The sequence below is a fragment of the Petaurus breviceps genome, unplaced genomic scaffold (genome assembly GCF_028583685.1).
Source record: "Petaurus breviceps papuanus isolate PSGF00001 unplaced genomic scaffold, PetGlider_PUasm1.0 90617, whole genome shotgun sequence".
Taxonomy (NCBI): Eukaryota; Metazoa; Chordata; class Mammalia; order Diprotodontia; family Petauridae; genus Petaurus; species Petaurus breviceps.
In genome coordinates, this window is record NW_027187287.1 from 1,262,772 (window position 1) to 1,290,641 (window position 27,870).

General features: G+C 37.0%; 1 protein-coding gene across 4 annotated transcripts in view; it reads left to right on the plus strand.

Annotated features, from left to right (window-relative positions):
• Positions 1-4,042: 4,042 nt before the first annotated feature.
• Positions 4,043-27,870, plus strand: part of CCDC57 (coiled-coil domain containing 57) — a 340,926-nt gene continuing 317,098 nt past the window's right edge. For 3 of the 4 annotated variants that reach the window (XM_069063979.1, XM_069063981.1, XM_069063983.1), the window contains exon 1: positions 4,045-4,220. The gene's annotated coding sequence lies outside the window, so the exon portion shown is untranslated. Of the gene's footprint in view, positions 4,221-27,870 lie in introns of all 4 variants that reach the window. The other variant, XM_069063980.1, reaches the window with a different exon arrangement.

Here is a 27,870-nt window from a genome sequence, read left to right on the forward strand (position 1 = left end):
GTTGCCACTCAGTCACTTGACCCCTGGGCTTTTTGCCACAGTAGGACTCTGCCACCAGACAGGGGAGCTTTGTTCCAAATGCTGGGGTCTTCTCAGCTGCTGGAGTTATTAGTTGGGTGCCCTCTCTGAAGCCTCCACATGCTCTGGCAAGCTGGTCACACACCCCAGGACCTACACCCTAGACTGCAATACATGTTCAAGCAGGTTAAAGCAAGAGCGATTACCCTTCAGACTGGTCGCTTGGTCCCCCTACACTCTGCAGGTCAGGAGCTGAAGCTTCCACATGGTGGCAGCGCAGCACCTCAGCAGCTTCTTGCCCTGGGGAAAGAGGCTGATGCACTCCCAATTACTGGATCCCAAAGTGCACGCTGCACTGACCTCTCACTTTGTCCTTAGCATCTATGTGTTGATAATTCTGGATTACCACAGCTTCTGGTGATCTGGAGTCCCTCCAGCTGGTGGTTGGTCAGGCCCTCCCTGACCTCTGGCTAGTGCAGGGCTGGGGTCGGCTCCCCGAGCACTGCGCTGGCTAATTCCTGCTGGCCTGCCAGGCTGTCCTCAGCAGGAGGTTAGCTTCTCTGTGTCATTTTATGGGTTCTGTAGCTCCAAAGTTTGTTTAGAGTCCCCTTTTACATGAATTGGAGGTGGTGGGAGACAAAGCTGCGTGGAGGTCCTGTTTCTACTCCTCCATCTTGACTCTGCCCCCTTAAAAATAAAATTTTATCTTAGTTTTGAAAAGTTAATGGTCTGACTATATGTATATGTGTATATATTTGTGTATATATGTATATGTATGTGTGTGTGTGACTTAGGGATAATTCCAATATTTATAATAAATATTTTCCTGTTTGCTAAAACAGGAAAATAGTAAATTTAATTTTTATAGTGATATTTGAGCCTTGCCACATTCAGGACCTGCCAGTTCTTTTTCTTGAAGAAATCTTCATGATATGGAGGTATGAAGTATCTGTATAATCTACAAGTATTTGGTCTAACTAATTTCTTCCTCTTAAAGCATACTTTGCCGTATATTCTCCTTTATTTGCTTTTGACTGTGTAATGGTAATGGGAATTTGAAGATTTTTCCTGCTCCTTTAATAAGCCTAAGTGACTTTGAGGACCTTCCCTGATCTGAAAATATACTCTGCCCCCTAATAGGCTGAATGTGGTCACATGGATCCTGTGGTGGGAAGAGTTTACTGAAGTGTGGAGCAAAGCCCACAGGAGAAGCTTGCTTGAGGGAGGCTTGCTTTTCAGGAAGTTACTTTGTTACTTTGTAGTCAAGTGGGTCAGGAATGTTGGGATGTTCTCTAACTCTGGAGAAGGCTACATATACCCTGATGTGAAGTTTTGCTTTGGGGCTCACTTTAGTAAGAGTTGTGTGATTTGGCCAGATGACACTTTGGGCAGCCATTGAGCCTTTAAAAACCCAGATGTTGGTGCTTCTCTCTCTGGTAACTAATTATGTATGTATGTAATGGTCAGATAGTTAGAAGCCCTGTCTGTTGAACTGTGTTTTTTTCTCTGTTTGTATTTTTTTTTTGGTCTACTTGTAACTTCTCTTCATATTCTCTGAACTTCAGGGTGCTGACTTTTTCCCCTAAACTAGGTAAATGATATATGTTTGATTAAAGTAAGATTGTTAACCCTATTTGAGTTGCTTTCCTTTAGAAAAGCAGATCAAAGAACCTGTGCTAGCTGCCATCCTGGGTATTCTAGGGTGCTTGCTGTTATACTATGTCCATTAGGTTAGTGAATAGCTCTGTAGATTCATGAATCTATGCTCTATCCTCCATATATTGTGCTTCTCATTATTTGACTCTGATACATTGCAGTATTCTTGGATCCTGTTTTCCTAAGATTATGACAGTTTAGTTTAACTCAAACATTTTGAGAAATTCATGCTGTTAGATCCTCTTGGAATTTCTATGTGGTGAGTCTCTGTTATATAACTATATGTGTCAATGAAATAAATATCTTTGTCATTTCACTTAGCAGAATACTGGTGGTCATTTCTTCAATATTAGGAATGAGGGCAAAACTTTTTTTTTAAACTGAAGAATAATTCTACATGTTTAGGTGAGAGGAAAGAAGTATAAGGAAGAAAAATTTGGTTCAGGCCCAGCCTGTGCCATGAGAGAGAGAGATACCTTGGGTGAGAACCTAGTTCTGTTATCAGGGTTGCAACTATTTTACTTAAAAATCTTTGGGGATGGTGTGGAAATGTCCCACATTATTTTCAGGATGTGACTGATGTGCAAATTAAACAGTGATAACAGTACTGAAGAGCTGATTTTTTGGCAAGGGTAGTTATTTGCCAAGCCAAAAGAGGGATTGATTTATAGGTTGAAAGGCAGGGCAGTGTGTCCCAGACCCGGAAGATCCAGTACCACCTAGGGGTGAGCTAGTAAATGTTTAACAGCTTGACTGGAGAGGGAGAGGTAAAATGTAAGGCATACACATTTTTTCAATTTAGTCTGCATTATTAACCCTTTCTTAAGTCTAGATAATAAATGAAATAATAAATCAAGATTTGTAGAGATTGCTCATTTCAGCTCACGCTGAAAATATAACAGTTTCTCACAAGCCAGCTTAAGCTGACTTTAGAACACTCCAAACCACCAATCTATAGGACAGTGTCTTCCAAAATGTACAATATGTTGGAGTGATGGTTGGGGTGATACTTAGCATGAATGCTTTCAGACACTCTAAAATAAGAGTTGTACTTTGAACGTGGCTTTAGGACACCAAGAAAATTCAGCTTTGACTCAGGCAAGAAAAGAAATGAGTAGAATCCTTGTTTAAAAAGCATTGAATGTTATATCTGGAAGAGATTGCCTACCTTTTAGGCAAATCTTAGGCAAATCATTTCATCTCTCTGGGTCGCATTATCCTCCTTTGTAAAATGAGGTTAAAGTAGATGATTTCTAAAAACACCTTTCTTAAAATCATTTATTACAACCCTTTCATTTTGACCAGATAAAAGTCAGCTTTAATTATTTTATTAAATTTTAAAAACTATTTTGTTAAATATTTCCCAATTACATTAAAAATTTTAACATTCATTTTTAAAAATTTTGTGTTTCAAATTCTCTCCCTCCCCACCTTGAGAAGGTAAGCAATATGATATCATTTAGATATGTGAAGTCATACAAAACATTCCATATTATCCATATTGCTAAAGAAAACATATAAAAAAACAAAGAAAAATACAGTGAAAAAAATATCCTGCTTTAAAACATACCTTTACTTTCACATAAAATTCCTCAGGAGGCAACTGAGGCCTATAGAGGGAAAACTTAAGGTAGCAGTTGTTGAGGAAGTCTCTTTTCTGAGTAGGCAGCCCATGTGTTTAAGTGTAAGTGAAAATGAGGTCTCTTTCACTTCACAGGAGTGAAGACACCTCCTGAAGTGTCTTCAGGATTTGGAGGAAGAATACAGAGGCTGGCAGGTAGGTGTTTGCAATACATATAACTTGTCAGCATGGACCTGAGTTCAAATGTAACCTTTTGTTTGTGAATCTGGGCAAGTCAGTTAATCAGTCTTAGTTTCTCCATCTGTAAAATGGGGATAATAATGGCAGGCACTTCTCTGGGCTGTTGTAAGGATGCAATTATTTAACTAAAGCCGATCTTTTTTTTTTTTTTTTTGCTTTTTGGAGGGGGGAAGGTAGGGCATTTGGAGTTGTGACTTGCCCAAGGTCACACGGCTAGTTTTGTGTTTAGTGTCTGAGGTTGGATTTGAATTCAGGTCCTCCTGACTCCAGGGCCGGTGCTTTATTCACTGTGCCACCTAGCCACCTCTAAAGCTAATCTTTACAAATACTATTTTATTCTCACAACAACCCTGGGAGGTAGGTATTATCCATATTTCCCTAGTATTTTCCCTATTTCAATCATATCAATCATCGTCATCATCACCACCACCATCCAGGAGCTGTCCTTAAGGTTTTAGAAAGGTGCCATTATTCCCTAGGTGGGTCAGTGGGAAGGAATGAATGGCAAAGAGCGGGGAGGTGCACCAGAGTTTCTGACAGAACCCGGAACTGAAGAACCAGTTTTCTGCGGGGAAGACTTTGACGGAGACACCTGCGAAGGCTCCTGTTGATGTGGCTGGTGGTTCTGAGGAGGGCGCGCAGTCCAGTTTCCATGGAAACGCGGCCTGGTTCCCTAAGCCCTCTTGAACTGAGAATCCGTCACGGAACCCAGATTTTGCTCGGAGTGAGTAGCTCAGGATTTGCGAGAAAAGAGGGTGTCACTGGCCTCATATTCTCCTCCTTGAGAACAGGGGCATGCGAAGTCCCCCGGGTGGAGGTGGGGGTCTGGGCTGGGGTGGGCCCAGGTTGTGAAGACTCTTCGAACGGGCTGGGGGTGGGGTGCGATTATGGTGGGTTGTAAAACTCGAGAGAAATTATGGGGTACGGCACGGAGATGTTGGGGTGGGAGAGACACCTTCTCCTCAAGCATCCCCAAGCACTTAAGCACTTGTGATTGCTAAGCCCTAAAACGCTGCATCAGTGGGTGTTGTTGTTAGCCTTTTTGTTTCTCCTTGGAAAAGGCGACACCCCGAGAGTTGGGTTTAAAGCAAAGGGTTCTTAATCTTTGTTTATGCCATTGACCCTCCATACCACACTTTAGGGGATCTGGTGAAGCATTACTGACCCCTTCTCAGCATAAAATTTTAAAATTCATAAGAGAAAATACACAGTATTACAGAAGAAACCAGTTATGTTGAAATATATATATATGTATATATGTAAAATAAAATACATAGGATTACAAAGGAAACATTGGAATACAGTTGTCCATAGTTTTTATATAAAATAAAATAAATAGGATTACAAAGGACATCTACCCATGATATACCCATGATATATTTCTTATTTTATATAAAATAAAATAGGATTACAAAGGAAATCTATCCTTTTGCCATAGTTATCTGTAATTTTTACATAAAATAAAATACAGAATCACAAAGGAAACCATTTGTATTGAAACAGCTATATAATTTTTGTGTAAAATAAAATACATAGGATTACAAAGGAAATTGAAAGTTATTTGTATAATGTATAAAATAAATAGGATTACAAAGGAAATCTATCATAATGAAATAGTTATCTGTAATTTTATATAAAGTAAAATATACAGAATTAGAAAGAAAATTATATTGAAATAGTTATCTATATAATTTTATGTAAAATAAAATACCTAGATTTCAAAAGAAACCCTATCATTGACAGTTACATATATAATTTTATGTAAAATAAAATATGTAAGATTACAAAAGAAACCAATTATTGAAATATAATTATCTAGATATAATTTTATATAAAATTAATGAATCAATGAACAAACATCTGCTATGTACTAGGCACTGTACTAAGCACTAAGGATAAAATACACAGGATTACATCGTGATATTGAGATAGTTACTTGTCTGCCTACTTATCTAGTTTTTCACCAAGTCTAAAAACTCCTTTTTTAAAGCCTTATTGGAGGCCAGTAGTCAGTCAACAAGCATTTCACTAATGCATTTAAATGCTTATTGACTGCATTTCATAGAAGATGGAGCTAGAAAATGTAGTCTGTCTCCCTCTTTTGGCAGATGAGGAAACTAAGGTCAGAGGTGAATGGAATAACTTTGACCAAGGTAATATAGGAAGTAACATACTTAAAATGTCTATATATGGCAAATGAAGTGCATTGTTTTCCTTTTACCCATTTTAAATTATATTTTGAATTTAGTCAGAAAACTGAGCATTTCTGTATACAGAGCAGAACACAAAAGATGATTTTATATGAAACTGAATCTTTCATATTGCTTACTTAATCTCCCCCCCCCTCGTCCCCCACATATACAGTATGATAAATTCCAAATGTTACTTTCAGAATTATTTTTTTCCCACTTCATTACCAATTGAGAGGAAGAGGAAGGGAAACAAAGACCTTTGTAACAAACATAGTCAAGTAAAATAAATTTTGGTTGTCAGAATAATATACTGAAGACATGGCTGATCATTGTTAAACTTTTAAAAATTGTTTTTCTTCACAGTATTGTCATTGTATGAATTATTCTTTTGGTTCTTCTCACTGAATTCACTTTGCATTAATTCATGCTACCTAGGAGTCTCAGAAATCATCACTTTTATAATTTTATGGCATAATAATATTCTATTACATTAATATAGCATAATATGTTTAGCCATACCTCAGTTGATATGTACCTTCTTCATTTCTAGTTCTTTTCCTTTCTTTTTATTCCTTTTAAACTCCTCTTCAGAATCAAGTTTCTTGTGACTCTTCCCTCCCCAGTATTATTCTCCTTGAAATACTTTTATCCCATCTTTGTGCTTGTGTGTGATTCAATCTCTTTGGTCCATTTCAGTAAGGTTCATCTCAAGCTCTTCTCGTGTACCTCAATTATGAGAAATAGCTAATTCTCTTCCTTTCTTCTATACTAGTAAGTATAGTTCTTTTACCCTCCCTTTTCTTTCTTTTCTTAAAACAAACCATCAGGGCAAAATTAGTCCATTCTTAGGACCTCTGTTTTTCATATTTAACTCCATCAAAACTCTGTGAAGATAATCATGTTCTGAAGGGGAAATTTTTCTCTCCCTTCCAACCCATTGGAAAGTTAGCATACCATCATCATTTCCCTTTCTAATTGCTCAAATATATATATATATATATATATTTTTTTTTCTAGGATTCTCTTTACTCTTGTGTTTGTATTTCAGAATTCCTACTTAGTTTTTGACTTTTTATCAGTAATGCTTAAAATCTTCTATTCCATTGAAGATCTATTTTATAGGATTATACTCAGCTTTGCATGGTAAATTATTCTTGGTTGTAAACCTTATATCTTTTGGTTTTTTGAATACCGTATTCCAAGATCTCTCAAACATCTTGTGTGATACTGACTGTGGTTCCTTGGAACTTGAACTCATTATTTTTGTATGTATACTTTCAGTATTTTTTTTGACATAGAAACTCTGAATTTTAGCTGTGGTATTCCTGGGACTTCTCATTTTGGTGATTGTTGGATTCTTTCCATTCATTCTTTGCCCTTTGCTTCTAGATGAATTTCTTGATATATAGTGTCTAGGCACTTTTAAAAAATTCATGATTTTCAAGGAGTCTAATGATTCTTAAATCGACCCTCTGAGACCTGTTTTCCAGGTCAATTGTTTTTTATAGCAGATACCTTACATTTTCTTTTTTGCCCCAGTTTTTGATATTGTTCTAACACTTTTTGTGTCTGAGCCAATTGATTTCTATTTGCCTCACCTACAGCTCCTTGTTAATATGTTTAAGCATCCCGTGTAGACCACATTTATGTGAGTACCACACATCTTACATGTATAAGACTGGAAATTTTGGAATCAAGTTATGAGGACTTTGAATGTGAAATAGAGGAGTTTGTATTTGATAGCAAAGATAATGGGGAGTCACTGGGGTTTGTTAATCAAGGGAATGACATAGACCAATGCTTTAGGAATATATGTGTATTCTTTAGCTGTATTATCTGACTGGAAGATAAATTGGATAGGGAAGAGACCAGGGGAAGGGAGATGTTTAGGAGCCTTGCTATAGTCATGCAAGAAACAATGAAAGCCTGAGATAGGGTGGTGGTCCTGTGAGTCGAGAGAAGAGGACAGATGCAAGAGATATTGTGGACATAGAATAGGCAAGATTTGACAACAGATTTGGGATGAGACATTGAGGACTTCAGCATAACTCCAAGGTTGTGAACCTGGGTGACTTCTTTAGAAGACTTACTGTGTCATCGAAAGATATTGTGACTTGACATAGTCCTAGAAATGGTAGCTATAGCAATAAGACTAGGAAAATAAGTTGAGGGAATTAAGAGTGGGTGAATCATCATATCATCTATAAAAAGTGATGTTTGTCAGGAAAATGATAAATGTTAAAGAAGATGTGGGAAATTGGAATACTAATGCATTGTTGGTGGAGTTGTGAACTGATCTAACCATTCTATAAAACTGTGCACACCCTTTGACCCAGCAGTACCACAGCTAGGTCTGTATCCCAAAGAAATCATAAAAATGGGAAAAGGACCTATGTGTACAAAAATATTTATTGTGGTGGCAAAGAATTGGACACTGAGGGGATACCCATCTATTGGGGAATGGCTGAACAAGTTGTGGTATATGAATGTAATGGAATACTATTGTTCTATAAGATATGATGAGCAGGCAGATTTCAGAAAAACCTGGAAAGACTCACATGAACTCATACAAAGTGAAGTGAGCAGAAGCAAGAGAATATGGTAACAGCAACATTGTGTGATGACCAACTTTAATAGACTTAGGTCTTCTCAACAATGCAATGCTCTAAGACAGTTCCAAGACTAAAGATGGAAAATGCTATGCACATCCAGAGAAAGAACAATGGAGTCTGAATGCAGATCAAAGCACACTATTCTCTCTCTCTCTCTTTTTTTGCTTTTTTTTGGAGTGGGGAGGGCAGGGCAACTGGGGTTCAGTGACTTGCCCAAGGTCACACTGCTAGTTGTTTGTTTGTGTGTGTGTGTGTGTGTGTGTGTGTGTGTGTGTGTGTGTGTGTGAAGTGTCTGAGGTCGGATTTGAACTCAGGTCCTCCTGACTCCAGAGCTGGTGCTCTATGGTCCTCTATTCACTGCACCACCTAGCTGCCCCTTCTCTCTCTTTTTTTGATATGTTTTTTCTTTCTTTTGGTTTTTCTCTTTGGTTCTGTTTTTCTTTACAACATGACTAATGTGGAAATATGTTTAATATATTATATATGTATAACCTGTATCAAATTACATGCTATCTTGGGGGCGGAGGGGAAAAAATTTAGAATTCAACATCTTATAAAAGTGAATGTTGCAAATCTGGCCTCAGACACTTAACACAAAACACTAGCCATATGCCCTTGGGCAAGTCACTTAGCCCCAATTGCCCTCCAAAAATAAAATAAAATAAAAGTGAATGTTGAAAACTAAAAATAAATAATAAAAAAAGACAGTGATGTTTGTACTTTGTGCTTATTACTTGGGAAACTTGAAAGCAGTTTGTTAGAATTCCATTTGTACCAACATTTCACACCAATGCAGTAGCATTGAACTCCAGATGGAAATATGACTTAGATATAATAGGTCACATCATAAATTAGAGGAACAGGGAAGGATATGTCATATTTTACTGAATAATCCTTGCAGGTTTTATGGCACATTTTTGCAGAAAAGTAGGGTGCAACCATTATGTGAAGTTTTTATTTAAAAATTGTTTTTCTTTTAGTTTCTGCCAACTTTGCACCAACTTTTCACTCACTGAAAACTGTCTTTTTGCAGCTGTTTCCATGCTCTTCAATGAACACAATCACTTTCAGCTTGAAACCCACCAAATAGTTTTTATACTTACCCACAATCAGAAAGAAATGCTTCACACATTAATGTATCGCTGGCAGACGAAACTGCCGGTTATCTAATGGGGGAAGATGTAAGTCTTAGCATATCACATGACTTATGGCAGCTTTGCCAGCCCATCCATTTTCCTTGCACCTATGGTCCTTCACTGGGTTAACTGACAATACTGTTAGTAATGCAGCGTTCGGCTTTTGGAAATATACTGACAATGCACCTGGGCTGAGAATTCTAGGCTCCTGGCTTGCAGTGCATGAAAGATAAATGTATATCTATATGCCACTGGTGAATACATTGCTGCTCTCTTTACCTTTTAAGTGGCATGATGATTACACAAAGAAAGTTACCAAAAAATCAATTTTTGGACTGAAAAAAACAGGGTGTGACTATTATGCAGTGGTGACAATGTTGTGTGAAAATATGATACTTTTTATGGTATGGATAAGGGAAAAGTGATTGATGAGGCAGAGATCAAGATGATAGGAAATAAAATGGATAATTTTGCTTATAAAAATTTGAAGAGTTTTTGTAGAAAGTCATAGTAAAAATTAGAAGGGAAACAGTTAATTGGGAATAGATAAAGCCTTGGGTTATACCCATAGTTAGGAGGTATTACATGGATGATGATCCAGCAGAGGAGACTGAGAAGGAGTGATAAGACATCTGTAAGAAGAGAATCAAGAGTGTTGTGTCATAAAAACTCAGAGAGGGAGAGTATTAGGGAAGAGAGGATGGTCAACAGTCAGATACTGCAGAAAGGTCAAGAATGAGGAGAGAGAAAAGACTGTTGAATTTAGTAATTGATAACTTTGAAAGAAAATTTTAGCTGCATGATGAAGTCAGAAGCCAGATTATAAATGATAAACGGGAGTGAGGGAAGAAGAAGTAGAGGCAACAGGTAAAAGCTCCTTCTAGTACTTTGCTTATGTAAAAGACAGAAGCAGTACCATGTCTTGAACTGCTTATAGAGTCAAGTGTTTTTTTCCCCTGTGTGTTTTGTTTTGAGAATGGGAGAGACTAAGTATGCTTGAAGGCTGCAGGAAATGGGTGAGTATATAGAGAGGGATTGAAGATTAGAGAGAAAGTCAAGGGGATGATTTTGCCTTTTTTTTCTTCACTTATTTAGCAGAGTAACAAAGCATCTGAATAATCTATTTCTGTATTATTTAGAATGGAGAGAATAGAAAGTTTGAGTTCTTTTCCTCTCTTGTGCATACTATATGTCCACACACTATGCTAAGTGTAGGGTATCATAGGTTAGATAAATGGCAGTCTCTTCCCTCAAAGACCTTATGTATTTTTATCATAAAAATGATAAAAGATAAATGTGATAGAGAGAGGAAAGCTCTAAATTGGTGTAAGAATAGTTGAGGAGGGTAAGATAATTTTTTTTTCTAGTGAGACCTGGGAATATTTTATGGAGGAAAGCCATGACACCTGGGCTGAGGTGTGAAAGAAGAGAACGATTTTATGAAGCAGAAATGAGGAGGGAGAAGGACTAGCTTCGGGAAGTGGACTGAGATAGGATGAAAGCTACTCTGTTTAGTTTCTTTTGGCTGGATTGTACAGTGTATAATGGGGAATACAGTGAAAATTAATTTTCCTTTTTATATTTATTTATTTTTATTTATTTTTTTGGTCTTTATTAATTTGTTTAATTTTAGTTTACAAGATTCATCTCCACAATTCCTTGAGTTTCAAATTTTCTCTCCCTTCTAACCTCCCCCCACTCCCCCCATGGTGGCATACAATTAAGTATAGTATCTGCTAGTACTTTCACATTAGGCATTAGTCAGGTATAAAGAAGGATTGTATCAGATGGAATGAACAATGGGAAAGAGGAAACAAAACCAAACAAAAAAAAGAGCAGGTAGTTTGCTTCAGTCTGGGTTCAAACTATTCTTTCTCTGGATGTAGACATCTCTCTCCATCATGAGTCTTTTGGGGTTGACTTATAACTCCGGATTGCTGAGAAGAGTCCAGTCTATCAAAGTTGGTCATCACACATACGTTGTGGCTGTAATTATGTACAAATTTCTTTTGGCTCTACTCTTCTCATTCAACATCAGTTTGTATAAGCCTCTCCAGGTAAATATGAAGTCCATCTGCTCTTCGTTTCTTACAGAACAATAGTATTCCATAACATGCATATACCACAACTTGTTCAGCCATTGCCCAGTTGATGAGCACCCCCTTAATTTCCAATTCTTTGCCACCACAAAAAGAGCTGCTATAAATATTTTTGTACATATGGGTCTTTTCCCCACTTCTGTGATGTCTTTGGGATACAACCCTAGGAGTGAAAGTATTGCTGGGTCAAAGGGTATGACATTATTTATAGCCCTTTGAGCATAATTCCAGATTGCTCTCCAGAATGGTTGGATCAGTTTACAACTCCACCAGCAATACATTAGTGTTCCAATTTGTCCACATCCTCTCCAGCATTTCTCATTTTCCTGTTTTGTCATCTTAGCCAATCTGACTGGTGAGATGTGGTACCTCAGAATTGTTTTGATTGCATTTCTCTAATCAATAGTGATTTAGAGCATTTTTTCATATGCTTTTAAATATCTTTAATTTCTTCCTCTGGAAACTGCCTGTTCATATATCCTTTGACCATTTATCAATTGGGGAATGACTTGTATTCTTATAAATTGGACTCAATTCTCTGAATATTTTGGAAATGAGTCCTTTATCAGTGACATAGGTTGTAAAAATTCTTTCCCAATTTTCCACTTCCCTCCTAATCCTGGTTACATTGGCTTTGTTTGTACAGAAGCTTTTCAATTTAATGTAATCAGAATTACCTATTTTGCATTTTATAATGCTCTCTAATTCTTGTTTGGTCATAAAGTCTTCCCTTCTCCACAAATCTGACAGGTAAACTATTCCTTGCTTTCCATGACTGCTTACAGTATCAGCATTTATACTTAGATCATGCACCCATTTAGACTTGATTTTGGTATATGGTGTTACATAATGGTCTATGCCTGGTTTCTGCCATACTATATTCCAGTTTTCCCAGCAGTTTTTGTCAAATAGTGAGTTCTTATCCCAAAAGCTGGGGTCTTTGGGTTTATCAATTTTATATTTATTTTTACTCCTCTATAAAACACCCCTGTATCAGTTCTTTTTACAAGGCAGTTTTACAACATTTTGTGTATGCCTACCAAATGTATTATTAATATAGTGTTAAGATTGATCTGCTGGTGATATCTTGGTTCAGGGAACTGCTTTTTGAAGTAGTTACACTGTTTTGCAATCAAAAAAGAGTGGGCAAGAAAAAATGGCAAGAGATCACCAGGCCCTTTTTTCTAATCCTTTAAGGGTGTAACAGAGGTCTCTTCCGAAGATTGTCCTAAGTTTAGCCCATGTGTTAGGATTTTCAAATGCTCTTAGGATAATGTCTTGCTGTATAGTTGTATAGTTGATATGAATCTTTATGGACCTGACTGTTAATTCCCAAGAAAGTACTTAGTATTTTGGAACTGTATTTGTAGTAATCTAAACTCATTAAATATTTTAAAAATTAGTGTTAAGGCAGCTCTCTTTATCCTAAATGGTTGTTAGTTCTTTTAGAAGTAATAGAGCTTTTATTATTAGTTGCTAAGCTGAAAGCCAAATGCATGTGGAACAGCAGATCCTAAAAGGAGAGATATAAAAAGAAGCTGTTGCCCTTTAATGCCATTCTGCAAAGGGAAGCAGACATAAATGTATAATGATTTTGTTTCTCACATTTAGAACTCTGCTTTTTGGCAGTTCTAGGACTTGAAAGTACTTTCATTTTGTTAGTGTGTTTTAAAGTACCAATACAAGTTTAATTAACAGTTTATTTTAAAAGTCTCTCTCCATGGTTTTTTATTAGTCAAATAGCAATGTAATTTTAGTGGAATACATCTTGGTAATCAGGCAAAAAACCTTTTAAATTTAGTCATTTTAGCACACATTTTTATCGCGTTTTAAGGTTTATACAATTGCTTTCTTTTGTTTTTTTCTTTATTTTTTATTAAAAATATTTTAATTGCTTTTTTAAAAATAAATTATTAGTATTTCATTTTCCCCCAGTTACTTGTAAAAACAGTTTTTAACATTTGTTTTAAAAACTGTGCTTTCCAAATTATCTCCCTTTCTCACTCCCTACCCTCCCACCCCAAATTGAGAAGGCAAGCAATTCGATGTCATACATATATAGTCATGCAGAACATTTCTGTATTAGTCATGTTGTAAAAGAAAACATAGACCAAAAACAAACCCTTCAAGAAAAATAAAGAAAGAAAAAAATTTATGTTTCAATTTGTATTCAGACGCCATCAGTTCTTTCTCTGGGAATGGATAGCATTTTTCATCATAAGTCCTAATTTAGAGTTGTCTTGGATCATTGTATTGCTGAGAATAGCTAAGTCATTAACAGCTGATCATCTTATGATATTGCTGTTACTTTGTACATTTCACTTTACATCAGCTCATAAGTCTTTCCAGTTTTTCTGAGAGCATCCTGCTCATCATTTCTTATAGCATAGTAGTATTTCATGCTAATAATCACATACTAAAATTTGTTTAGCCATTCCCCAATTGATCAGCATCCCCTTAATTTCCAGTTTTTTGCCCCCAGAAAAGAGCTGCTATAAATATTTTAAAATTTATTTTTAGTTTTCAACATTCATTTCCACAAGATTTTGAGTTATAAAATTTCTCCCCATCTTTCCCCTGCCCCACCACAAGATAGTGAGCCTACTGAATACCCCTTCCCCCAATCTGTTCTCTCTTATATCCTCTCCCATCCCCCCAACTTTCTTGTAGGGCAAGATGGATTTCTGTGCCCCGTTGCCTGTATATCTTATTCCCAGGTTGCATGTGAAAAATAATTTTTTAACATTTGTTTTTAAAACTTTGATTTTCAGATTCTTTCCCTTCTTTCCCTCCTCACCTACTCCCACAGTATAGGTTGTACATGGTAGTTACCCAAATCATTTCCATAGTAGTTATATTGTGAAACACTATATTTCCCTCCATCCTATCCCACTTTCCACTTATTCTATTTTCTCCTTTGACCTTGTCACAGTGTTTTCACTTTTCAAAAAATGTTTGCTTCTAACTGTCCTCTCCTTCAGTCTGCCCTCCCTTTTATCATGCCCCCTCTTATCCCCTGTAATGGGAATGTAAATTTGTAAGATCTTCCCTGCCCCTAGGCTAAAGTGCACCTGGAGCCTGGGGTGGGAGGCTTGTTTTTCATTAGATACTTTTTGATTGGCCAGTGGGTCCAAAAGGTTGTTACATTCTCTGAGCCAGGAGAAGGCTATATAAGCCCTGATGTGTAGCTTTGTTTTGGGGCTCACTTTGAGAAGTGTTCTGTGATTTGATATGGATTCTGGGAAGCCGTTGTCTTGAGCCCCCCTGGCTTTGAAAAAACCCAGATGTTGACTGGGTATGGATGTAATGGTTGGACAGTTTGAAATCTGTCTACTAGATCTGTTTCTGTCTTGATAATTCTGTCTGTGTACTTTGAAGTTCGGGGTGCTGACCTTTTTCCCCTGAACAAGGTAAACGATATATGTCTGACTGATTAAAGTAAGCTTGTTAACCCATTTTGAGTTGCTTTCCTTTATCAAAGCAGATCCAAGAACCTGTGCTGGCAGCCACCCTGAGGACGCTTGGGGTGCTTGCTGCTACATCCCCTTCCCCCCTACTTTCCTGTAAGGTAAGATACCCAGTTGAGCGTGTATTTTATTCCCTCCTTAAGCCAGATTCAATGAGAGTAAAGTTGACTCATTCCCTTTCACCTTCCTGCTCTTCCCCTCCATTGTAACAGTTTTCTCTTGCCTCTTTTATATGAGATAATTTACCCTAATCTATCCCTCCCTTTCTCCTTTTCCCAATAAATTCCTGTTGCACCCTTGTACCTCTTAATTTTATTTTTTAGATATCATCCCTTCATATTCAACTCATCCTGTGCCCTCTGTCTATGTGTGCATGTACACACATACACACACACACCCTTTCCTATACCTACATATATATGTATACATATACACACACACATATTCCCTTCATCTATACTCACACTGAGAAAAGTCTCATGAGTTACAATTATTGTTTTTCCATGTAGGAATGTAAATAGTTCAACTTTACTAAGTTTCTATTCAGCTCTAGTCTTTTTATCAAGAATGCTTGAAAGTCCTCTCTTTCATTGAATATTAACTTTTTACCCTGAAGGATTATACTCAGTTTTGCTTGGTAAGTGATTCTTGGTTGTAATTCTAGCTCCTTTGCCCTTTGGAACATCGTATTCCAAGCCCTCCAGTCCTTGAATGTAGAAACTGCCAAATCTTGTGTTATCCTGACTGTGGCTCCACTATACTTGAATTGTTTCTTTCTGGCTGCTTCCAGTATTTTCTACTTGACTTGGAAACTCTGGAATTTGTCTATAATATTCCTGGGAATTTTCATTTTGGGGTCTCTTTCAGGAGGTGATTGGTGAATTCTTTCTATGTCTATTTTTCCTTCTGATTCTAGAATATCAGAGCAGTTTTCCTTAATAATTTCTTGAAAGATGGTGACAGGCTCTTTTTTAGGTTGTGGCTTTCAGGTAGTCTAATGTAGCAGCAAGTACCCCAGCGTCCCCCGGGTGTCTGCCATCACGGGTTCTTAGATCTGCTTTGGTAAAGGAAAGCAACTCAAAATGGGTTAACAAACTTACTTTAATCAATCAAACATATATCATTTACTTAGTTCAGGGGGAAAAGGTCAGCACCCCGAACTTCAGAGTATACAGAGGTTACAAGCATAAGTTACAAAAACATTTCAATAGACAGGCCTCCAAACTGTTCAACCATTACATCCATACCAAATCACAGTTTCCAGAGAGGGAAGCATCAATATCTGGGTTTTTCAAAGCTGGGGGGCTCTCAGCGGCTTCCCAGAGTCTCATCTGATCAAATCACACAACACTTCTCAAAGTGAGCCCCAAAGCAAAGCCTCCCATCAGGTCTTATATAGCCTTCTCCTGGCTCAGAGAATGTAACAACCTTCGTGACCCACTGGCCAGTCACAAAGTATCTCCTGAGAAACAAGCCTCTCACCACAAGCTCCAGGTGCACTTAAGCCTAGGGGCAGGGAAGATCTTAAAAATTTACATTCCCATTACATCCAGTAACTTTAAAGTTATTTCTCCTAGATCTGTTTTCCAAGTGAGTTGTTTTTTCCGATGAGATATTTCACATTGTCTTCTATTTTTTTTTCATTCTTTTGGTTTTGCTTTATTGTTTCTTGATTTCTCATAAAATCCTTAACTTCCATTTGCTCAGTTCTAATTTTTAAGGAATTCTTTTCTTCTTTCTCCTTTTCCATTTGGCCAATTTTGCTTTTTATGGCATTCTTCTTATTGACTTTTTTGTACCTCTTTTACCATTTAGCCTAGTCTGTTTTTTAAGCTAAAAATAACTTTTAAAGTTACTTTCTTCAGTATTTTTTGTGTCTCTTTTATCAAGCTGTTGACTCGTTTTTCATGATTTTCTTGCATCACTCCCATTTCTCTTCCCAGTTTTTCCTCTACCTCTGTTACTTGATTTTCAAAATCCTTTTTGAGCTCTTCCATGGCCTGAGACCAATTCATATTTTTCTTAGAGTCTTTGGATGTAGGAACTTTGACTTTGTTATCTTCTTTTGAGTGTATGTTTTGATCTTCTTTGTCACCATAGTAACCTTCTGTGGTCAGAATTTTTTCTGTTGTTTGCTCATTTTCCCAGCTTATTTCTTGACTTTTAACTCTTTGTTAAAATAGGGCTCTGCTTCCAGGGTGGGTTTTGTGCAGTTGTTTTCAGAGATTTCTAGGGACCTGTTAAGTTTTCAGTTCTTCCAAGGTGGTATGATCTTAGGAGAGGTGTTTACTATTCTCCTCGCCTGTGCTCTGGTCCGTGATTGTGACCACAAGCACTCTTTTCTGCCTTGGAACTATGATGAGGGTCCCTGTTTCACCACAGTTGCAAGCTGTGGTGTGCTTTTGCTCCTTCTCACCTTGGGATTGCCTCCCAGGACTGCAACGCGGTTCCAAGTATGGGCAAAGCAACAGAGTCCTGCCTCAGTGCTAGCAAAGAGACCCTTATAATCTTCTGACCAACTATTTGACCCCCTTACCTTCTGTGGGCTGAGAAATCCAGAAGCAACTGCTGCCACTGTTGATTCAGTGGTTCCCAAGGTCTGTTCCCAATTTGCTGTGGCTGGGTCTGTGCTGACACATCCAGCTTCACTCTCACCCAGGTTGGCCAGACCTTTCCTGCTGACCTTCTAAGTTGACTTTGACTGGAAAATGATTTCACCCCGTACTTTTGGGGGTTCTGCTGCTCCAGGAATTGTTGTATGGCATTATTTAAAGGTGTTTGGAAGAGTTTGGGGAGAGTTCAGACAGGTTACTGCTTTTTCTCTGCCATCTTGGCATTCCCTTCCCATTCCCCCCATTGCTTTCTTTATAGCACTTCTTTGATGCAGGTAGTATGTTATTCCTGTTTTTATAGTTGGAGAACCAGACTTCAGAAAGGTTACACAATTTAATTCCTGAGAAAGTACTTAGTGATTTGGAACTTTATTTGTGGTACCTTGACATCTAGTTAAGCATCATAACTGGGAATATGAACTGATGTTTTCTGACTTCGTGGTCATTGCTTCTTTCATCATTTCATGGTAGACAATTCTTTTGATGATGATCAAAGTTCTTATTTGACTAGAATAATTTTATTCCTTTCCTGTGGTGTGTGTAGTAAGGTATTAATTGATTCATTAGTGCTGCTGTGTTCAGATGCTGGGTGTGACTGCTATTTTAGAGGCAAACTTTCTTTGCTAGATAAATCAGAATTTGTTCATAAATGTTTCTTATTTTTTGTAAATTTCTCTTTCCACCTTTCAAATTGCCAAAGGTTCTTCATTGTACTACTTTGCTATTTATCACATTGTGTTGCTACTGCGAGTGAGTAGACCATGTTCCAGGTTCACATATCTCTGCCATTCCTTTGAACTCTCAACTTTTCTAGTGTTATAGAGAGATTTATTTGCTTTCCTTCACTAATTAGGAGGTAGAAGAAGAAGAAAGATACTTTAAGTTTTCTTTGTTGTAGTCAACTTTCAGTATGGCCTTTTATTTACAAGAGTAACTATAACTATCTTTATTTCTCATCATGGTTCCCGAGAGTGGTAGGATAACCACTACCTGGATGCCTCCTTTAACTTAGTCACACCATTCCTTTGATCTGTTGGTTCCTTTGACATGACAAGGTTCACATCTGGCCTGAACTATTCTCAGTAATTGCTTTGGAAGTAAACATTTATTAAGGTCATACTATGTGCCAGTAACTGTGCTATGCACTGGAGATGGAAAGAAAGGGAAAAAGATAATCTCTGCTCTCAAGGAGCTCCCAGTCTAATGGGAGAGACAACAGGAAAATAACTATGCACAAACAAGCTACATTCTGGACAAATTGGAAATAGTTGAGAGAAGAGAGATAATAGAATTAAGAGGGAATTGGAAAGGCTTCCTGTAGAAGGTGGTATTTTAGGTAGGACTTGAAGGAATTCTCTATCCAGGAGATGGAGATGAGGAGGGAGAGCATGAGAGATAGCCAGTGAAAATGCCTGGAGCCTCTTGCCCTATTAGTAAGTTAGGGAGGTGAAAGGGGAGGATATGAGAGACAACAGATTGGGGGAAGGGATATTCAGTAGGCTTGCTATTTTGGGGTAGGGGTAAGGGGAAAGACAGGGAGAGAAACAATTGTAACTCAAAATCTTGTGGAAATGAATGTTGAAAACTAAAAATAAATAAATTTAAAAAGAAAGAAAATGCCTGGAGTCAAGAGATAGAGTGCCTTGTTCAAGAAACAGCAAGGAGATGTATCATTAAATTGCACAGCTTTGAATGCCACACAGTATTATGTGACCAAAGGAAGGATGCACAATAGATTTTAATTGATAAATATCTTAATCTTTTGTTTTTCCAGATGAATTTTGTTATTATTTTTCTAGCTCTAGAATTTTTGGGTAGTTTGATTGGTATGGCACTGAATAAGTAGATTCATTTAAGTAGAATTGTAATTTTCATCATATTGGCCCAGCCTATCTCACAATATCCTAATTTTAAAGATAAGGAAACTGAGGCAGAGAGAAGTTAAATGACTTACTCAAAGTCACACAACTGGTATGTGGCAGAACAGGGTGGCACTATGGTATAATGAAAAGAGCCCTGGGCTTAGAGTCAGGAGAGATTCTCTTTTGAATACTGACTCTGGCACTTACTGCCTTTGTGTCTGGAGTCTTAACTTCTCTCAGCCTCAATTTCTCATCTTTAAAATGGGAATACCTGTAGTACATAATGATATCTGTAGAGGCTGGCTTCTCTGGGTTGTGGGGATCAAATGAGATGATGTATATAAAAATACTTTGCAAAGCATAAGGTGCTAACATAAAATACCAATTTATAATAGTTGACAAGGAATTATGCATAAGTAGGCATTTTGATTCCAAATTCATTGTTCTTTACCACAACAATCTAGAAAGCTGATCTACCTCCTAAACCCATATCTTTATTCACTATATTCTTTTGAAACTATGAATTGTAAATGAAACTAGATTATAGTGATTTGTTAATTTCTTCTTTTTTTTTTTGGAGGGCAATTGGGGTTTGATTTGTTAATTTCAAAGAACTTTTTTTTTTTCAAATTTGCAAAGAAACCCCAGCTCTTGCTCCTCTTGGGCAAGAATATTATATAGTGACACTTGTTATATGACAACTACATGGAGAGAGATTGAGTCTAGAAATCTTAATTTGTGATGTTTGAAGTCCTTTAATCTCAGCCTGTGGAACTTCAGGAATAATCCTTTGCATACCAAGATTACTAAGGTCAACAGGGTAGATTCTCAACTCTGTGAGTTCAGGTATAAACTGCAAAGATGAGTTAACAAGCCAGGGATCATGGTCTGAATTCACCTCATATTATCCAAGTTCCTTATAACTGATGATGTTAACTTCATAGTTAGGATTTTTGTTGTTTTATTTTTATACATGTCATCAAAATTGATATAAACTAGTTTTCCAAATAGAATTCTATAAGTCTATTAAGTTTATCCAACATTATTCTTTATTAACTGACACACACATATACATACATACACATATATGTCATACAAAATGACATATATAGTAGTGATATTTCAAGTTCAGTTGAGATCATATACAGATAAATATCTTGAAAAACATAAAGTATAGTACAACCATAAGGTGAGATATAACACTGTGACTTAAAGATATTGCAAGATCCTGAGGTACAATACAAATGCAATGCAATGAACATTTATTAAGTGCTTTGTGCCAGGGCCTGTGCTATGGACTGGAGATACAAATAAGAAAAAGACAGTCCTTACTGCCATGGAGCTTACAGTCTAATGGGGAGAGACACTACACAAAAGAAAACTGAAATGTGATTTCTCAATTATCAAAAGAAGATTAAAATGTGCTCATCTTAATTTCAGTGTTATAGATTTTACTATATTTTTGAAAATTATAATTTTTGAGATAGCAAGCTTAATAAAAATACTTGATAATTATATTAACTAGAATACTTAATCTAAGCTATTAACTAAAAGAATTCACCACATGTTCTATAATAATTGGAATAGAAATCTCAAGGTAATATGTCAAAGGTTCAGTAGTGTGGTAGTACCTGAGTTATTTCCAAAACAAGATAGATTTCTAGTTCTGCAAGCTGGCTAACTAGTGATTGTGAAAAGATTCCATTTGTTGAAGTTTTAGGAATGTGTTACTAAAATTATAATGAACCTTCGAGGCCATCTGGTACAACTGCCTCATTTTGCAGATAATTCCAGGTAAGTTATGTGACTTGCTCAAGGTCACACAGTAATAATTAGAGGTGGAATTTTAACTCTAATTGCTTTACTTTGAGATTCCTTGATTTTCACTATCGTTAGTTAAACTGTGATTAAATGAAGTTCTCAGAGGAATCAAGTCAATTAAGTACTTAAAAATATTCAAAAGTATGTCCAGCAAAATACTAGGCACCAAATGGGAAATTATGGGTTATTAAATTTTTCTTATTTAACTGAAGTCTTAGCAGAATTCCATGAGCCATACCCCTGCCCCAACCTCCTTTTAATGGTTTTAAGATGTATTAATATACTTTTCTTGTCTTAGCAAATACAATATGTTGAGTTTATTCTAGTGGCCTAGGATCATCATTCTGATCATGAGTTGTCATTTCATAGTGTTATCCTAAGCAGGGAAATGATTCCCCTGAACTTGGGCAGGGGTGTGTGTGCGCAAAAATAGTGACTACTACTGCCAAGCCTCAAACAGCTACCATCCTAATTCACTTCTCTCCTGGGCTATTGTAATCGCCTCGTTTTTGTTCTTCCTTCCTCTAGTCTCTACCTCTCCAGCCCATCCTCCACACATCCTCTAAAGTGATTTTCCTCAAGAGCCAGTCTGATTTCATCATTCCCCTACTCAGTAAACTTCTAGTGGTTCCTTATTATACCTCTAGGATCAAATATAAACTCACCTATTTGGCATTCAAATGACCTGACCCCAAATTATCTTTATGACCTGACCCCAAATTACCTTTCCAGTCTTATTATTCCCCTTCCTTCTACATGAAGCCTTTCCTGATCTCCCCAGCTAGTAGTGTCTCCCCCTCCTCCATTCCACACTCCCACTCCTGTCTCCCCCATTCCCATTACTTTGTATTTATCTTGTATTTATATGCAAATATATGTGAATATGCTGCTTTCTTGGATAGAATGGAAACTTCTTGATGGAAATGGAAGGTGCTGTTTAATTTAAATTTTTTTTTTATTTTATTAATTTGTTTGTTTACTTTTAGTTTACAAGATTCAGTTCCACAATTCCTTGAGTTTTAAATTTTCTCCCCCCCCCCATGGTGGCATACAATCAAGTATAGGATCTGCAGATACTTTCACATTAAACATTAGTTAGGTTATAAAGAAGGATTGTACCAGATGGAATGAACAATGGGAAAGAGGAAACAAAACCAAACAAGAAAAAGAAAGAGAGCAGGTAGTTTGCTTCAATCTACATTCAAACTGTTCTTTCTAGTTCTTTCTTTGAATGTAGACATCTCTCTCCATCATGAGTTTTTTGGAGTTGACTTATAACCCTGTATTGCTAAGAAGAGTCTGTGCTGTTTAATTTTTGTGCTTGACACATAGTTGGCACTTAAGTAAAGTTTATTGATTAATTGATAAATCCCCAATAGAAGGAAAGCCATATAAAATGTCTTTATGAAAGAGTACTATACTATAGGAACATAATGTTGATAGGTGACTTTTTTTTTTGTATATTTCTGTTTGTTTTCCCTGGGAAGGTTCAGTCATGCTACAGACTGACTGAAGTCTTGGGCATAGAGAACACAGAAGGTTTGATAGTGATAAATCTGTTAAAAGGTCTTTGATGGTGTGCCTTTGATAACATCTTCTGAAGCCTTGTCTATTTTCTGGGGTGTGACTATGTCAGAGATAAAGGGACCTTTCCATATAGTACTTTAGATATAGGAGGGCATTCTGTATCTGAGCTATATCACTGCATTATTCTGTTTTGTTGGCTTACTTACAAAAGCAGAATATATGACCTGCACAACAGAAATAGTCAGCTGAGTAGAAAAACTTGAATCCATAGTGACAGATCTCAACAAAAAACAGAAGAGAGGGTAACTAATTGAGAATGCAAGTATATGGCAGTGAAGGATAACCTAGAAGAAGAGAAGCAAGAAGCAGTAACATTAAAGGAAAGTGTGATTGATATATCAGCAAAACCTTGATCTCAAAGACAGGATATGTAGAAAATAATTAAGAATTACCAACCTATGAGAAGAACATAGCAAGTAAAAAAATCTGAATACTGTAACTCAAGAAATCATATAAGAAAACTTCCCTAGAACTTCTGATCATAGAAAGCAAAGTGCTAATCAAAATAATCCATGGATCACTTCCAGAAAAAAACACTATGCTGAAAATTCCTAAACACATAGTCTTTTAATGTAACAGTTCTATTGAGAAACAACAAATTCTATAAGTGACCAGGAGAAAGACCTTCAAATATAAAGGAAAGGAAATTTGAAAAACACAAGACTATTCTGCACTTAACTGGAAACTGCAAGAGAGAAAGGAAGATGTTCCAAAGAGCTATTTAGCTCAAGATGCAGCCCAAGGCCACTTGCCCTGAAAATCTGAACCTAACCACAAATGAAAGAAAAGATGGACTTGAAAAGACTTCTATGTCACATGAGCAACAAGGTGGAAAACCAGATATTTTTTTTCATCCCCATGACCTCCTAAATGTCTTCAAAATAGAACTTAGGCACTAAAGATAAAGCAACTTCCATGGTCTAGGACCCTAAGAAGCCAAAAAAGACTAAAATAACCCCACACCCTTGAACTGATTGATGTTCACTGACTCTCAGCTTACCCAGTACTACTCCCTCACCTCCCACACTGCCTTCAGTGAGGCTGTGCTTGCAGACCTAAAGACAGGGTGCAGATTTACCTCAAAATTCATGCCAATGCCCTAGTCTCCCCCTCCTTCTCTCTTTCCATTGCCTAAAATGCAAGACTCCAGGCTTTGAAAATTTACTCTAGTTGTGATAGGTAGCCATAGCTCAGACATGCAGGCAGCCATAACCCCTCAGGAACAAAAGCCTGCTGGGATTCCAACTCTGTAGCACCAGTGCTAAAAAGCTTTGACCTGCTGACTCTGGTGCAGACAGCTGTAGTACCAGTAGAACTGGAGCCAGGCCAGCACCTCCTTAATGTCCTTAGAGCTGGTGCTGGGGTGGACAGCCCTAATAGCACCAGTGCTGCAAAGCTCTGAACTTCCAGTGGTAGGTCAAAGAAATAAGAAATAGAGGGAGTGGGACAGGACACTGTGTGTGTGTGTATTTTGGGGTGGGGGTTGTATAGCATTCCACCAAGCCTGAGGGAAAGGGCACAGCATCCAGCTGGGGCTAGTTCTGACCACCCAAAAGTCAACTGAGGTAGAGATCTAGGCCAGTGAATTATGAATTGCTCATTGATCAGTGTGGAAGACTGAGATGCTTCCAGATCCAGGCCTCAAATAAACCAAAATTATAGAGGAAGTAGTCAGAAAGTGAACAGTAAGGAAAATGGATGGGCGGAGGGAAGACCGAAATTACCGAAGAATTTAGGGAGAAGAAAACTGAAAGACCTTGAACATTAGCAGATAATTACAGTAGGAAAACAGTAACAACAGAAGGAAATATGACTTATAGATATAGTAAACAAATTCAAGCATCTATGAATGAATGCTATAAGGGAGAGGAAAACAATCCTACACTTGGTGAGACAGAGAACCCTGTGGAGAATGTGGAACTACAACATGCTATTCCTGATTGGTTCAAAAGACAAATAAGATCTATTAAACAGAATTTAAGTTCAATAGAGCAAAAATAATGTATAGAATAGAAAATCTGGAACCTGCAATGGCAAGCCTTACCCAAAAAAAAAAAACCAAACTCCCAAAACAAAAGAGAGAATAATAGATTGGGAATACAAATATACAAAAGTGAAGGGCAATCTAGGAGAAGCAAAAAACTATAAGATTAAAAGAAAATGTGCTTTGTATACAAAGTTCTGCAAATGATCAGGAGAAAGACTTGTAAATACAAAGGAAAGGCCATTCAAATAACAAGACTTTTCTGTACCCACTAGAAAACATAAGAGAAAATGGAATAATGAATTCTGATGAGCAATGGAATTCAAGATAAAGCCCAGAGTGATCTACACTGCAAATCTGAGCTTAACCATACAAGACAAAAGATATATACTAAACAGTGAAAAAAGATGGACATTCAGTAAAAAAAGAGGCATTTGAGAAAATTTCTATAAAGAAAACCAAACTGAATTGGTGGCAGCAACTTCTGGAGCTCTCAGCCAACAGACAATGAGGAGGTCAGACTACTGGTTAGAAGGAGATTACAGGGGACCCTTTGCTGGTGAAGAACTCTGTTGCACTGCCTATAAGAGGTTGCAATTCCAGGGTGAGGAGGAACATTAACAGGATCAGTGAACCTGGTCACAGTTCCAGCGCAGAAAAGAATGACTCACAGAGCAGAGCACAGGCTGGGAGAGCAATGACCACAGCTCCTTTGATCATACCACTTTGAAGGAACTGAAAACTTACAGACCCTCAGAGCTAGCTCTGAAAACAGCAGCACAAAAAAAACCCAAAGCTAGAAATAGTGCCCCTCTACCCAGTTGAGAAATAGGCTGGAAATTCAGCAAACAACCAAAAAAGAATGTGATTATACAAAGTTAGTATGGTGACAGGAAGATCAAAACACAAACTGAGAAGACAACAAAATCAAAACAACTATATGCAAAGCCTCACAGAAAAATGTGAGGGGAAACTGACAAATATTGGCGGGGATGTGGGCAAATTGAGACACTAATTTACTATTGGTGGAACTGTGAAATGGCCCAACCATTTTGGACAGTAATTTGGAATTACGCCCAAAGAGTCATAAAACTGCTCATACCCTTCGACCTAGCAGCACCACTGTTAGGTCTGTTTCCAGAGATGATTAGGGAAAAAGGAAGATATCCTATATGTTCTAAAATATTTATAGCAGTTCTCTTTGATGGCAAAGAACTGGAAATTGTGTGGATGCCCATCAACTGGTGAATGGCTAACCAAATTGTCATATATGATTGTGATGGAATATTACTATGTTATAAAAAATTATGAGTTCTTTCATTTTAGAAAAACATGGAAAAACTTGCACTAAATGATGAAGAGCAAAACTTGCAGAACCAAAAGAATGTCATATACAGTAACAGCAATATTGTTTTAAGAACAGCTTTCAGTAACCAAGTAATTTTGAGTATTATAAATATCCAAATTAACTTATAAAGGACATATGAAGGAAGATGCTATCTGTATCCAGAGAAAGAACTGATAAATAGAAGTATGTATAGTATGGATTTACACACACACACACACATATTTATGTTAATGGTAGCCATTTCATGGAGGGGAGGGGAGGAAGGGAAAACAAAGAAAGTTACATGATAAACTTTATTATATATTAGAAAAGAAAAACAAATTATAAATAATAGATTTGTAGTTTCATGTGCAAAAATAATAAATTAACAGCAAGTAAATGCCATGACAAAACAAATGTATTGGGATGACAGTATGAGAAACAAAAAACATTAGATTGACTGGGACATCAAAAGATAACCCCCCAAAAGATTTATTATGTATTTTCTGCCCACCCACCTCCCCCCCCCAAAAAAAAGGAAAAAAAAGAAATCTGAAGGGAAGATACAGCCAAGCTCTGGGGATCTGACCTGTCAACGGAGGGGAAAGTTGAAATAAGAATCCTCAAAAATTGGTTTGTACCATTATTCATACTATACTATTCATAGAACCTGCAAAGAACTTACATTATATCAGGAGATATAATATGAAGAATAACATAATGTTTCCATTTTCTCTTTATACTTAAGTGCCCAGTTGAATAGTTGGCACAATATTAGTGTTTAATAAATATTTGTTAAATGGAAGTAAAAAAAGAAAAATGTGATTTAGTCTCAGGCCCTAAAAAAAAAAAAAAAAGAATTCCTGGAAGAGCTAAAAAAAAGGATTAAAAAAAATCAAATAAGAGAGGTTGATGGAGAATTTGGAAAAGAAATGGGAGTAATGCAAGAAAATAATGAAAAGAGTCAACAGCTTTGCAAAGGAGGCAGAAAAAAATACTGAAGAAAATAACATCTTAAAAAATAGAATAGGCCAAATGGTAAAAGAGACACAAAAAGCCAGGAGAGAGAACTCTTTAAAAAGCAGAATTAGCCAAATGGGAAAGGAGGTACAAGATTCACTGAAGAAAATAATTCTTTAAAAATTAGAATTGGAGGGGCGGCTAGGTGGCGCAGTGAATAGAGCACCGGCCCTGGAGTCAGGAGGACATGAGTTCAAATCCAGCCTCAGACACTTAACACAAAAGCTAGCCATATGACTTTGGGCAAGTCACTGAACCCCAATCGTCCTGCCTTCCCCCTCCAAAAAACAAAATTAGAATTGGGCTAATAACTCCATGAGAGATCAAGAAAAAAAATCAGAATAATGAAAAAGGATGTGAAACATATCTCATTGGAAGAATGATTGACTTGGAAGATAGAGTTAGGCAAGACAGTTTAAGAATTATTGAACTACTTGAAAGTCATGTTTAAAAAAAAAACCTAGACATATTTCAAGAAATTATTAATAAAAATAGCTTTGATATCCTGGAATCAGAGGCTAAAATAGAAATTGAAAGAATCCACTGATTACCTCCTCCTTAAAGAGTTCCCAAAATGAAAACTCCCAGAAATATTATAGCCAAATTCCAGAGCTCCAAGGTCAAGGAGAAAATATTGCAAGCAGCCAGAAAGAAT